The sequence below is a fragment of the Thalassophryne amazonica genome, chromosome 1 (genome assembly GCF_902500255.1).
Source record: "Thalassophryne amazonica chromosome 1, fThaAma1.1, whole genome shotgun sequence".
Taxonomy (NCBI): domain Eukaryota; kingdom Metazoa; phylum Chordata; class Actinopteri; order Batrachoidiformes; family Batrachoididae; genus Thalassophryne; species Thalassophryne amazonica.
This window is the reverse complement of record NC_047103.1, coordinates 67,821,733-67,836,324: the sequence shown is the minus strand read 5'-3', so window position 1 is coordinate 67,836,324 and position 14,592 is coordinate 67,821,733. Positions and strand designations below refer to the sequence as shown.

The following is a 14,592-nucleotide window of genomic DNA, read 5'->3' as shown; positions in this document are numbered from 1 at the left end:
AAGGAATTCCGACGAGGGGCTGGATGACTCCTCCCACAAGGAGTGCTCACAGGCGAATGACGTCACCGACAGGCGTGGAAAAACTCACGCATGCGCACGAGGGTTCAAGCATGTCTAATGTAAAAACATATGAATGAAATCCATATAGTTTTTGAAAAAAATAAAAAGTACCTATACTTTATTGACAGACCTCGTATAGTTATCACATATTACAACAAAAATCTGCCCTATACTCGTAAACCAGCCCTCATGAGATACAAGAAAAAACAAGGCTGATAAATCATACTCATTTCCTATCAATTTTACAGCCTTGGAAACTGTGGCAATAAAATCTGAGCAAAACAAATCTTAAAACAGGGCAATACAAAGAAAGACAGTGAATACACGAGGCTGTGTATCACCCTGCTTTTCATCCAATCAGGAGTCACCATATCTCTGCCCCACCAATGACACACCCCATTTTGTGTTCCCCTGGTGACAAGTGCAGGATCCAGATCATTTCATTCAACCAAGATGTCCAATCAAGGTGAGAAAGTGTTAGCCTCCCTAGCAGGGACAAGTCTACAACTTGAGTCTAAATAAATATCTATATAAATATAGTAAATATCTTATTACATGTCTGTTTATGTATCACGCCCTGTATCATGGCCCAATGTGTCTGTATGCTCATACAGATACAGATACAAGGTGATAAGGTATACATATAGACATATACCTGCTGAACAAGCCCAGAAATGTCCCAGTCTGCCTGAATTCTTTTTCAAACAAATGTAAGATTAACGGCAAATTATTGAGTTAAAATATGCCAACATGGACCAAAACATGAGGATTACTGGTCCTCACCTTCATGTATCAGAATCCAACATTTTTACAACTGAATATACAGTACAGAAGATTTTATGGAGTTGTTGATTGAAATTTTGCAGACCCACTCACTGACTGCTTCATCATCGTCATTACTGTCATTGTTGGTACTGTTATTATACTTATGGTTTTCTATACTGGGTAGTTAGTAGATACATTAGTAACCTAAGAAGCCCAGCCCCCAGTGCGCCTGAGGTGTGTTGACTGCATTAACCACTGATCTCTGTGCACTGGATTGGACAGTGTTATAGTGCTGGGTCACTGCCAGTCTTATTGTGGATAGACATCAAGTCGGGTACATGAGTAACCATAGCAATGCAGTTGCTATATTTGTATCAGTTGGGAAGGAAGTAGAATGCATGCACAGAAAAACAGAATGTACAAAGTGGTGATTGGTCAAGCCAAGCATTTTCACTTGCATTCACAGAGAAAAAAAAATACTGAGAAAAATAATGTTAAAAAGGTGTTCATGCTTTAGTGAAAGTGCAGGGTAATGGTGCGCTCATGCAACCTAATAAAAATGTTGGCATGTTTCAAAAAAGTCATTCCAGTGACATAATTTTTAATCTCAGGCTTAAAATAAGTTTCAGGGCGCTGTATACGAGGTCTGTTAGAAAAGTATCCGACCTTTTTATTTTTTCAAAAACCATATGGATTTGAATCGTGTGATTGCACCAGCCAAGCTTGAACCTTTGTGCGCATGCGTAAGTTTTTTCACGCCTGTCGGTTGCGTCATTCGCCTGTGAGCAGGCTTTGTGTGAGCACTGGTCCACCCCTCTCATCGTTTTTTTTATTGCGAATAAATGTCTGAACGATTTGGAGCTTTGCTGCATCACATTTTTTCCAGAAACTGTGAGAGACCTCCAGGTGGACACCGTTCGGAAAATTAATATGGCTTTCAGGGGATTACACAGATTAAGGAGTGATCCAGATGGTTTAAAGACCGCCCACAACTGCTGAGAGCGCGCCGCGCTCCGAGCGCCAATCGACAGGCTCAAACCCCACTGAAACAACCAGATCATTTCCAACGTGAAGGCTTTGTTGATCCGGGACGTCGTCTCACTTTCACAAAAAGGCAGAAGGCGTGGACATCAGCACTTTTTCGGCACATTCCACTGTTACAGGATTTATTTTCATGGAAAGAAAAGCGAGAAATTGAGCATGAGCTGGACATGCCCTAACATGTCCTGTGAGGCTTCATCATGGCGTTGCTTTGCGCCATGCAGCTCCACCGCGACGCGCGGAATTCCGCTCCTCTTTCCATGACAAAAACTCCTGTAACAGTGGAATGTGCCGTTCCTTTCTAAACTGGACACTGTCTTGATCTGGTATGTCATCTGACTAGCACAGGAATTGTGAAAAGACGTGGACATCAGCACTTTTTCGGCACATTGAGACAGATGTGCGGAGGAGTTCCGCGCGTCACGGTGGAGCCGCATGGCCCAAAGCAACGCCGTGATGGAGCCTCACAGGACATGTTGGGGCATGTCCAGCTCATGCTCAATTTCTCGGATAATCACACGACTGAAAAGCAACCGACAGCCGTCTGAAATCCACCTGAAAGCCATCCTGTGAGACCAACACGGAGGTGGTTTTGTGTCACGTCATGAACGGTTCCGTGGCGCGTCCCTCTGCTTTTCTTTCCATGACAAAAACTCCTGTAACAGTGGAATGTGCCGAAAAAGTGCTGATGTCCACGCCTTCTGCCTTTTTGTGAAAGTCAGACGACGTCCCGGATCAACAAAGCCTTCACGTTGGAAATGATCTGGTTGTTTCAGCGGGGTTTGAGCCTGTCGATCGGCGCTCGGAGAGCAGCACGCTCTTAGCAGTTGTGGGCGGTCTTTAAACCGTCTGGATCACTCCTTAATCTGTGTAATCCCCATAAAATCGTCCCTGAAAGCCATATTAATTTTCCGACGGTGTCCACCTGGAGGTCTCTCTCAGTTTCTGGAAAAAAATTGATGCAGCAAAGCTCCAAATCATTCAGACATTTATTCGCAATAAAAAAACGACGAGAGGGGTGGACCAGTGCTCACACAAAGCCTGCTCACAGGCAAATGACGCAACTGACAGGCGTGAAAAAACTCGCGCATGCGCACAAAGGTTCAAGATTGGCTGATGCAATCACACGTAATTCAAATCCATATGGTTTTTGAAAAAAATAAAAAGGTCAGATACTTTTCTAACAGACCTCGTAACTTCCACCTACCGTAAAGCAGTACTTGGAAGAACTGCAGAGTCCGTGGTCCTTTTAGCCAAACACAGTTGTAGTTCAACACCCACACCCTTTAAACTGTAATCCACTTGCACTTGCTTGTACGCCCAAAGGTGTGCTGTTTTTAAAAAGAGGCGTGGTCAGGTACAGTCCAGGTGGAATGCTATTGTGTGGATGCAAAAAGTGTTTACACCAGAGATAAGCAAGAGCCTGGTTTAATGTTAACAGATTTGCTACTTTTTACATGGCTCAGGAATTCAGATACACCTTACATAAGCGGGTTCATGATGCAAGTAAACTGTGTTTGCATATGATGAGATATTCATCAGTGCATCCAGCAACTGAACTGAAAACAAGAGGAAACAAGACTAAAACTATTGAAAAAAGGTCAGGCATAAGGATCAAAGCTCAGAGATAAGGATCAAAGGTCAATGATCAGAACCAAAGTTCGAGATCACGATCAAAGCTCAGTGATGAGGCTCACAGGACAGCAATATGAAATGAATGAATGATCAATAACAAAGATGAGAATTTGGATCACAGATCAGAAATTAGAAACAGAGGTGAACTATCAGGGTCAGAAGTCACAATCAAGGTCACAGATGTTCAGGAACCATAGCCATCAATCTATAGGTGTACTTTGGTCCAGATCCAGATAATGATTCAGATCTGATAGCGAAAATTGTATTTTTGGACAAGGATTGTCCACTGGAGAGGATTCCATTTGTTTTATGGCTTAACTAAAATTAAAAGAGACTGTGAGATCTTGGCAGGGGGATGAACTCTACCAAGGGCCCTATTGTTTTTATTCTTTGGCACACTGTACCTGTATTTAAATGTTGACTATAGCTGACTGTATCCTCACACATTTGTGCAGTGATACAAGACTGACGGCTGAGCTGTCTGGAGAACACTTCACTCATGCGTCTCCCGTGTAAGATAAGCAGTGGTGGGCACAGCTAACCAAAAAATTTGCTTCGATAACAGATAATGAGCTCACTGAAAAGTTATGTTTTATAAAGCTAAACTGATAAACCACCCAAAAATGTATTGGAAGCTACAGATAACCGATAACTTCCAGTATTATCTATGGTACACTTGCATCTACTAACAAGCTGATTTTGAGTTTTAACACCACCATCGCTTCTGTTAGCATCAAAGGCGACCACAGACCCAAACACTGAGTCAGCACTTCTGTCTTTGTGCGCTCTGCCCACTGCTGGAAGCTCCTGCTTACTACATAACTTCCAGCAGCAAAGCAGTTGCAAGCAGCAGCGAAGCTCAACTCACTACTCAATAACAACGTTGCCGTAAGGTAGAGGTCTTGGAAAATAAAGTAGTGCTGAGTTATGGTTTGGTTTAGAAATAAAATTAATACTGATAGAATAACTCCATTGATGTCAATTCTGTCATTTTTCTGTCATTTGTACAAAGATAAACTATAACATATATCTTTTAATGTTGAATAATGCACTAATTCTGAAGTTTTGTAACAAACGCAGAGAGATGCCAAAGGATTATTGGTAAAATGTGCATCCGCTAACACTGATTTGTTGACTCATTCATTCTGTGTACACCAACACATTAATGTGAGGTGTGTCGTGTGTTGGTGTTTACAGATAAATGTGCTTTTGTAAAATATGCCATTTTTTTATTTGTAAAAAAAGGCATTTAAAAAAAAAAAGCCAAGTTGTAATTAGAAAACCATCTGATATAACCGGTGTCAAAATAAATAGAACACTGCCAACTACTGGACGCTCAGTACTAGAGTGAATACTGCCATGAACACTACTGGCCAGTAGATGACAGTAGAGACTGTGAAAACTTGCCAAAACAAAATTCCAGATAATCCCTGTCTGCTATGTTTAAGATGCGTGGAATTTAATAAACACAAACTGAATTTCAGACATCTTATATATATTACTCTGGAACAAAGACGACAGACAGTGTTTGACATAAGCAGGACTCTAATAGCAAACAGGAATCGACTGCTATGATTCTAATTGAAAATAATGGAGGCGCAACGTGAGCCTCTTCTGGCATTTTTACATAAAACAAACACAATAACAACGTCTATAAACCCAGAGAATATATTCACGAGAGTTTTAGGCACAATATACAAAGAGTTTAATACTGTTGTGTGTGTGGAGCCTGATCAGAGCGTCTCAAATGCGTTTCTTCTGTTGTGAATGTACTGAGGTACCCATAATGCACCTGGGCACAACATGTCCACACTAAAACCTTCAAAATTAGTGCATTACTTTAAAACTAAAACATATATCTGATATTTGCACTTTATAAAACCTCAAACGTGACGTTAATTTAAATCTCAATCTCAATCTCAATTTATTTATAAAGCACTTTAAAATGAATACCAACAACCAAAGTGCTGTACACAACAAGAACAGGCAAGTTAAAATAAATAAATAAATAAGGGCCCTGTCCCACTGGGGAGAGGATTAATTGCGCATGAATTGAGTACACAAATTGCTGGCGTTCGTTGTCGTCCGCAACAAAAATGGCCAAAAATGACAAATGTCCCAGGATGAATTATGGATATATCAATAATATATAGCGAATATAGGATGAACAATCATGGTTATATAACGCATGTAGTGAGGAAACTGATCTGACACATTGAGATTATCACGGCAGTATTACGGGTGTATTATGAATGCATTGCGCATGTGTTGTGCGTGCACGGCCTTTGCATTGCAGTCATAAAAGAAGCGCACTCGCTCCTTTCGGCATCACTATTCACACCAACAATACAGCCTCTGGAGCATTTGCTGGACTTGGACAAGTTGATCACAGAGTGTTGTCATGTGAGGGTTAACTGTTCATGAGTTTGGGGAGCGGGAGGGGGTAAGCCGCTCAGGGTGTGAGATGTTTTTTTTTGAGAGTGTCACAGAAAACAGACTTCAGCATGAGTTATGGATAAACAGCAACTCTTCCTTTTGTTGGTGTTAAATAAAATTCCTGGATTGCAGCAGCTACGTCTTTGTGGATTTACACATCCGGACCGGCACTGACTGGCAGGTATGTCGCTTTCTGCCACATATAATACCGTGTACCGGTTTCCGTGATGTGTTTGTTATGCATTCACAGATTGTCCGCAAATCAACTGCAAAGCAGATGTAATAAAAAAGCTTTATTCGTGGCCAATTTGTATGCATTCGCTACAACTTATTTTAGTTTGTGATGTGGCCATGATGGGCACGATATATATCTGTTTTACACACTGTCCCAGTCCGCTGCCAAGCCGCAAATCCCCGTCAGTTGCAGTTATCAGCGTTTAACGGCAGATATACAGCGCATAGAGTGAGTATGTATTGTGTATGAATTGAGTATGTATTGAGTATGTAAGGCGGATGTTATCCGCATCCAGATTTTTGAGCTACTCAAAAATCCTGGCTGCGGACATGTGTGCCTCTGCGGATGATCGTGGGCATGTTCGGATGATGGCCGACTCATACAGGCATGTTACACAGATATTGCAGATGTTTGGTAAATATGGGCCAATTTTGTGCGCAATCCATATGCAAATCCTCCTAAACGCCAGTCGGACAGGGCCCTAAACCACAGTTAAAAGCAGAAACACTAAAAAAAAAAAAAACGTGTCAAACTGCGTTAAATGCCAAAGAGAAGAAATGTGCTTTAAGAGAAGATTTAAAAGCAGAGAGAGAATCAGCCTGCCTAATGTGCAAAGCAAGATCATTCCATAGTCTTGGGGCGACAAATGAAAAAGCTCGGTCACCTCTACGCTTCCTCTTTGACCTTGGGATAACCAACAGTGACAAATCAGCTGACCTGAGTGACCGTGAAGGGACATATAAATGGAGCAGGTCAGACAGATATAACGGGGCAAAGTCATAAAGACATTTAAAAACAAATAAAAGAATTTTAAAATCAATTCTAAAATGAACTAGGAGCCAATGGAGTGAGGCCAAAACCGATGTAATGTGCTCGCACCTTCTAACACCAGCCAAAAGTCGAGCAGCAGCATTTCGCACCATCTGCAGGCGAGTAAGCAGTGTCTGATTCAGCCCAATATAAAGTGCATTGCAATAGTCCAGGCAATTAGTGATAAAAGCATGGATTAAAATCTCAAAATGATGCCGTGAAAGAAATTGCTTCACCTTGGCCAGTTGTCTAAGTTGATAGAAACTAGACTTGACTACTGACCTAATCTGAGCATCAAATTTAAGATCAGTGTCCAGGTGATCACTGCCTAGGTTTATTGCTGTCTGTGTCAGATACTGACTCATGGCACCCAGATCAACATTGATTTTGGAAGTGTCACTAGGTCCAAATAGCAAAACCTCAGTCTTTTTATCATTCAGGTGTAGAAAATTTATGGACAACCATGCCTTAATGTCACCAATGCACTCTAGCAGATGGTTCGCAGAGTATGCATTTTGCTGCTTCAGTGGCAGATAAATTTGACAGTCATCAGCATAAAAATGAAAAGAGATATCATGTCTCCTAAAAATTGATCCCATTGGGAGTAGCTACAGAGGAAAAAAGAAGCGGACCAAGTATGGAGCCTTGAGGCACCCCGCATGTAAGGGGCGCTGCACAAGATTCAACAGCTCCAATATGGACACAAAAACTTCTCTCTGATAGGTAGGATCTAAACCAGTCTAAACCAACACCCTTAATGCCCACCCAGTTTTCCAGGCGAGACAAGAGGATCTGATGGTCCACTGTATCGAAGGCCGCTGTTAGATCCAACAGGACCAAAACAACACAGTGACCATAATCAGTAGCTACACAAATGTCATTAAAAACCCGCAGCAGTGCTGACTCAGTACTGTGACGGGATTTAAAACCAGACTGAAACAACTCCAGGGTGTCATGATTATTTAGAAAAGAACTCTACTGGCAGTATACAATTTTCTCCAAAATTTTAGAGAGAAAAGGAAGTTTGGTAATTGGCCTAAAATAGGAAAGTTCAGAAGAATCTAAGCCAGATTTCTTAATAAGTGTGGTCACCACTGCATTCTTGAAACTGGTAGGCACTATACCATTAACCAAACTCCCCTGACATTAATTTAAATAACTTTAAATAACTTTTATAGTAGAGCTACGCATCTACTATAAAACATTTAACAGGTAGGTACTTGAACTGATTTTAGATTTCATAGATGTTTGTAACTATTCAGCTTTGTTTACTACATCTGCAAAAATACGTTAGCGGTCTAAATACCAGACCAAAACTTATCGGAAGATAATTAGTCCTATGATGGTTTTCAAAGTTATCTGAAAAGCTAATCAAATAATGAAAGCATTATCTTCGATAATTAGCAGTTAGCAGATTAGTGGAACTGTGCCCAACACTGAAGATAAGGCGACAGGTAAACACTCTGGGTATTAATTCAACCACAGCAAACACACTTGTATTAAAGTACCTTGTTTCAGGGGATTTCTTACCTTACCGTTTTTGAGCACTTGTTTCAAAGAGTGCAGCACTCCTGTTTAGCAGCAACTTCACCCAAAGAGATTTAGAGATTTATGCAAAATATGTAGTGTTTATTCTTTTTGCTGGTTGACAAGTGCACATGGATCATGCATCAATGGAGGATGGAAGGCTGAAACTTAATATTCCAAATTTTTAGTTTAATGGTTAAATATTTATTTATAAAGTATTTATTTTCAGATGAAAGTAGCAGCAAAGAAACAAACATTTTCATGTTATGTTACCTTTTTGATAAACAGCAACCTGTTTTCAGGCAGTTTTTGGTCAAGTAAATAAGTAAAGGCAGGAAAACAGAAATCTGCTGCAGCAACCCCGAGCAAAAAGTAATGTAAACCATTTGTCATTCACACAGTCACCAGACACACCAGTGCTCTCATCATAATCTGCCCTCCTAAAAGTGATTTCTTCATCTCTCGGTTTAAGAATAAATCGATGGAACACAATGTTGTAGAAACAATCTGGTTGGGTATCATTTAGAGTTTTTACAATAGATAAAGATGAAGATCAACTTAATTTATCCCAAAGGAAATTATTTTACCAGAGTACAGAAAGAGCAAGCAGTAACTAATGGTTAGTTAAATACACAGTTACAGAAAGTGTTAGTATTAAGTAGAAATAAGTCTTTTTTTTTTTTTTTACAATAAGTACAACAACTTTATGCAAAATGACTGGAAGATACATTGCACAAGATGTTTGACAATATTGCACATATCTCGGAATACTTGAATAACTCTGTTCGTTATGTATTAATCCTACAAAAGGGGGAGGAATTATACAGTCTGATTGCCACAGGTATGAAAGACCTCCTGTGGCATTCTGGTTTGTACCTCAGTGGTCTCAGTCTATGGTTGAATGTACTTAGACAGGATGTCAGTGTGGCATGCAGGGTGTGGGAGGTGTTGTCCAGGATGCTGAGCAGCTTCCTCAGCATCCTCCTCTCTGACAACTCCACCACAGGATACAGATACTTTAAAAAAATTAAACTATAGCACATAGTTTGATTACAATAAATAAATGTTTTTGTTTTGCTAAGGCAAATCTGAATATCAAATATTAACACACAACTTCACATAATAAAACCTAACCCAACAACAATTTTACACTAAATACATTTTGTCATCATCGTGTTAAAAAAAGTGTGAGCAGTGATTGGATCACTTATATTTTAACATTTGAATTTAATTTAAATTTAAATCTTTAAAAAAAAACTACTGTGGAAACAATTAGAAACCACTTGATACAAAAAAATATTTGATCATAGAGTTGACAATCAGTCCTTTTTATGTCTTTAGGGGAATTTATTGGTTAAATAATTAACTGGGGTCTATATAATTTAATAAAATCTTTAAAATGATCTCAATATAACATTTCATATTGTTTGAAGAATGCACATTTTGTTATGAACTCAATCAAAATAAAAAAAATCATTTATGAGTTATAAAAATTATTCAAATTAAACGGTATATGTTATCTGAAGAGACTCAGGAATAGTTACAAAGAACATTTAGAGTGTTTAAAAATTCTGAATTTTAGTCCAAGTACTGAGTAATCCTTCAAAACATAAATCTGTACTAAAGCAAAGCACCTGGTAGCTCACATCATCTGTGTTGTGAGTTTTAAAGTTCACACAGTATGGATTTAGAAGGTTTGTGTACACTGGAATGATTTCTTGTCAAATGAATGGTTACTTATGGAGTTTTAAATAAGTTGTACAACTTGCACCGTGATCCCTCACAGTCAGTTATGATGGCATCTTGGCGCACCTCTGTGGGCATTATGCAGTGCATAGGTGCCTCAGTGTTGAGGACCCCAGCAACTGGAAAAGGCCCAAGGGAGCACTGTACAGTACCTTGAAAAAGTATTTGGCTCCTTCATATTTCCCACATTTAAATCTGTTTATGCCATTACGAATACATTACAAATACTTTCCAAGGCAAAGTCAGAACCCATTTATTTACAGCTGGGTGGACTTGGACAATGCAAAGGAAATACCTTGTCCAAGAGCACTTACAGGTAGCTCTGCACATTGATAGTTGCACAGCTATTCCATTGAGCTTCTTGTTTTGATGGGGCTGCTCTCACATGTCCAACCAGGTTTCATTAAAACTGGTTCATTAGTTTTTGCATAATCCAGCTAACAAACAAGCAAAACCAAGAAGTAGAAATAGGTAATAACACCATCTCCACAGCCAATACAGCACAATTTTTAAAAAAGTGTAATCTGCATCCAGATCAATCACATCAAACCAAACAGTCTACAGTCTCCAAAGTCACGCTGTGCACTCACACCCTTTTCACGTTCATATATCAGTATTCAGAGGCAGTCTCCTTGACTGCTGCCCTCCCTGAATCTATACACATTAACACTAGTGCAAATCACACAAGCACACTGTGGTGCATGAACACATGATCTGCCAAATCATCACTCTGTGAACAGGTAAATGCACTGTTAATACACACAGTCAGATCAGCACGTGCATCCAACATGCTATGTGATGTATTATTTACAGCACTGATTAGACAAAGGCACCATTTTAAAAAGCTTGTTCGGACAAACTAAAATCTTCTAAATTAAATTACTATGTGTGGTAATTTAATTTATTTAGAATGTTTTTTATGTGTTACTGCAAATTTATTTTGACAAATGCCTGAATGAATTCTGGAGCCCACAGACATCAACAGATGCTGGACTATATCCCTGGTGGTGATCTGACAGGATGCTCTTCAGTTGCTACGGCACAATGACTTCTGTTTTCCCTTTAGCAAGTGAAGTGCATGTTCACATGAGTTGTGATCAGGTGAATATTCCACTTTCTGCCTTCAAAAGTCTCAGGGTGCTTTTGCAATGTACTTTGAGTCATTTTCCATCTGCAAAAGGAAGCATTTGCCAATGACTTTTACAGCTTTTAGGCAAATGTGAGCGGATGATAAAACCTTACATATCAAAATCCATCCTGCTCCGTCAGTCAGAAGTGACATCATCAGTAAGTACAAGAGAACCAGTTTAATCACACATGCCCACAGGATAACACAACTTCCACTATGTTTCATAGATGAAGTAATATGCTTTAGACCAGGAGTGGATCCACCTTTTCTCCATTTCTTTTTATTTCAGCCCAAATTAGTCTTTGTCTCATGTGTCCATAGAATGATTCAGTAAAGCTGTGCACATTTTTTAAGACTGATTTTGGCTAACCTGTTCTCTCTCTCAGTTCTCTTCTGGTTTTGAGGCTTATGAATGATTTCGATCTTCGTGGTGAGGTCTTGATTGCCGACTTTAACACAGACGTGCCTACTTCCTGCAGGCCAATAGCTGATTTGACCACACACGTTTATGCAGCCACGTTGAATTTCATCAAATTTTTCAATACAACATTAGCTTTTTGTCTGATCATAAACATTCCAAAAAGGTATAGTTTAGACTATCTATGACTGAATGTTTTGGTGTTGTGGGGTAAAAAAGACTAAAATGCTGAGAACGGTCCATTTCCGTTTGTACAGGGGTCAAAAGTTGAAGCTTCTTTAATTGTGGTTTAAAAAAAAATTGATGAAAATTATTGGTTGAGCTAATAGGATTACTAAATGGTCATAGTTTTGAATGCACTGAATGTTTGGTCAAACAAGCACGATGTCCATTGGATTCTATGACATATGTTACCCCATAACAAGATAACTACATATACCAGATGGACCAAACTAGTCCATTTTAAAATTCTGTCAACTTAGTGATTAGCAGTGTTGATGAAAATTATTGGTTGAGCTAACAGGATTAATAAATGGTCATAGTTTTGAATGTAATGAATGTTTGGTCAAACAAGGACGATGCCCATTGGATTCTATGACATATGTTACCCCATAACAAGATAACTAAACATAACAGACAGAGCAAACTATACCTTTTTAAAATTCTGTCAACTTAGTGATTAGCAATGTTGGTTCACAGAAAGAAGGTCCTGGAATCGCTTCCCACCTGGTCCTTTCTGTGTGGAGTTTGCATGTATTTCCCATGTTCGCGTGAGTTCCTTCCAAGTGCTCCAGCTTCCTCCCATTTCCAAGGACATACAGGTTAGGTGAGCTGAAAACCTTACATTGACCATAGGGGTGTGTGTGTGTGTGTGTGTGTGTGTGTGTGTGTGTGTGTGTGTGTGTGTGTGTGTGTGTGTGTGTGTGTGTGTGTGTGTGTGTGTGTGTGTGACAAACTGGTGTCCTGTCGAGGGTGTACCCCACCCCTCATCCTATAACTGCAGGGACAGGCTCCAGCACCCCAAGATGCTTGATTGGCGTAAGCAGGTATAGAATATACAGTAGTGTTTCAAATCCTTAAGAGTGTGCATATCATGAAGGCTTGGTCTTGTTGGATTTGTGAGAATCTACTGAATCTACTGGTACCTTGTTTCCCATGTAACAATAAGAAATATACTCAAAACCTGGATTAATCTTTTTAGTCACATAGCACTACTATTATTCTGAACACTACTGTAGATTAATTAATGAATTACGACCAAGACATTCATTTCTACATCTGCATCCACGTATCTCTCTGAACAAACAAAATCTATTTTGTAGTCAATAAATGTATTTCTGTGTTTGTTATTATCTCCATACACGAATGAACTTCTATCACTCTGTGTCTCTCTCATTTTAGCATGTTTTGTACAAATAAATTCTATCTTATGCACATACAGTTGTGTGGGCCGCCAGAAGAGGAGGTACTGCTGGCCCACCACCAGAGGGCGCCCTGCCTGAAGTGCGGGCTTCAGGCACAAGAGGGCGCTGCCGCCACGGACACAACCGGGAGTGACAGCTGTCACACATCAACTCATGACAGCTGTCACCCATCATTTCATCACTCCATAAAAGCCGGATGTCATCTCCACCTCGCTGCCGAGATATCATCTACCTATGAAGGTAATATTCTCTGCTGTATCTGAACTTAATACTGACTTTATAGTCTGAACTTCTTTGCAGCCGTTTTCCTGTGGGTGTTGCCTTATCTGTGGGATTGGCGTTTTGGTGTGATCAGCAACGGCTTCGCTTCACACCCCAACCAGATAAGTGGTTAACAGGAGCTGCACGAGTGTGTGATTAGAGGTGGAGGTGACTTTCCACCTTCTGACTGTTTTTGTTACTGGGTGTGCACACACCCACATCTCACTGTTTGTGCTCCTTGCCAGCAGTACCAGATCCGACAGTCGGGGACGGTGATCACCTGGGAATTCGGGACTTGGCGGCTCCAGTATTCACCAGGTTCGGTGGCGGCGGAAATCGTGTGGTTCCGGCTCTTCTCAGGACAGACGTCTTCTATCCTCGAGCCTGCCCACACGTCACCTTTGTGTATTGACTGCTATCAGATTCTGAGATTGTCTGTATATTCGTTGTGCACATTCACAACATTAAATTGTTACCTTTTGGCTCATCTATTGACCGTTCATTTGCGCCCCCTGTTGTGGGTCCGTGTCACTACACTTTCCCCAACAACAGTAGTGTTTCGAGTGCGCTGTAAAACGGGGCCCCATTATAATTTTTTTCTCTTGATCACTCCAGAGCTCTGCATGAGAAAAAATTGGGACAACAACTTGAGCAGCTCCGGCCCTCCTCCTGCACTGCATGGAGCAGACTACGGGGCCAAACAGTGTAACATGTATGCTGTTATCTTGCGATGAGTCTGCAGTATAATTCTGTATTATGCTGATGGGTCTGTGAAATGGCGGTATCACATCACATCATCGTGTAGTGTGTGGTTGGGTTAATTCTTCTTCCTTGCTTAAGGTATGAACTCTGCCTTCCACACTCTTGTTATCATTCTGCATGTGAGCTTTCCAATGTAAACGTCATGAACTATAACACAAATATCGCGGGAAGACAAATTATGATCTTGGAGAGAAATTCTGGTGGCATATTAATGACAATATCATATGGCACATCCCCACTGAACACTTTCCAAATGCTTAATTCTAAATAGAACAATGAAAACACACATGGCCACAAATAGAAGAGCAGGAAGATGCAATTACTTTGGAGCACCTAATATATG

The 14,592-nt window shown here is 40.2% G+C and overlaps 1 protein-coding gene across 2 annotated transcripts in view; it reads right to left on the bottom strand.

Moving 5' to 3' along the window:
- LOC117511416 (guanine nucleotide exchange factor VAV3-like) overlaps positions 1–14,592 on the bottom strand; it is a 397,959-nt gene that overhangs the window by 256,711 nt on the left and 126,656 nt on the right. The window lies entirely within an intron of this gene.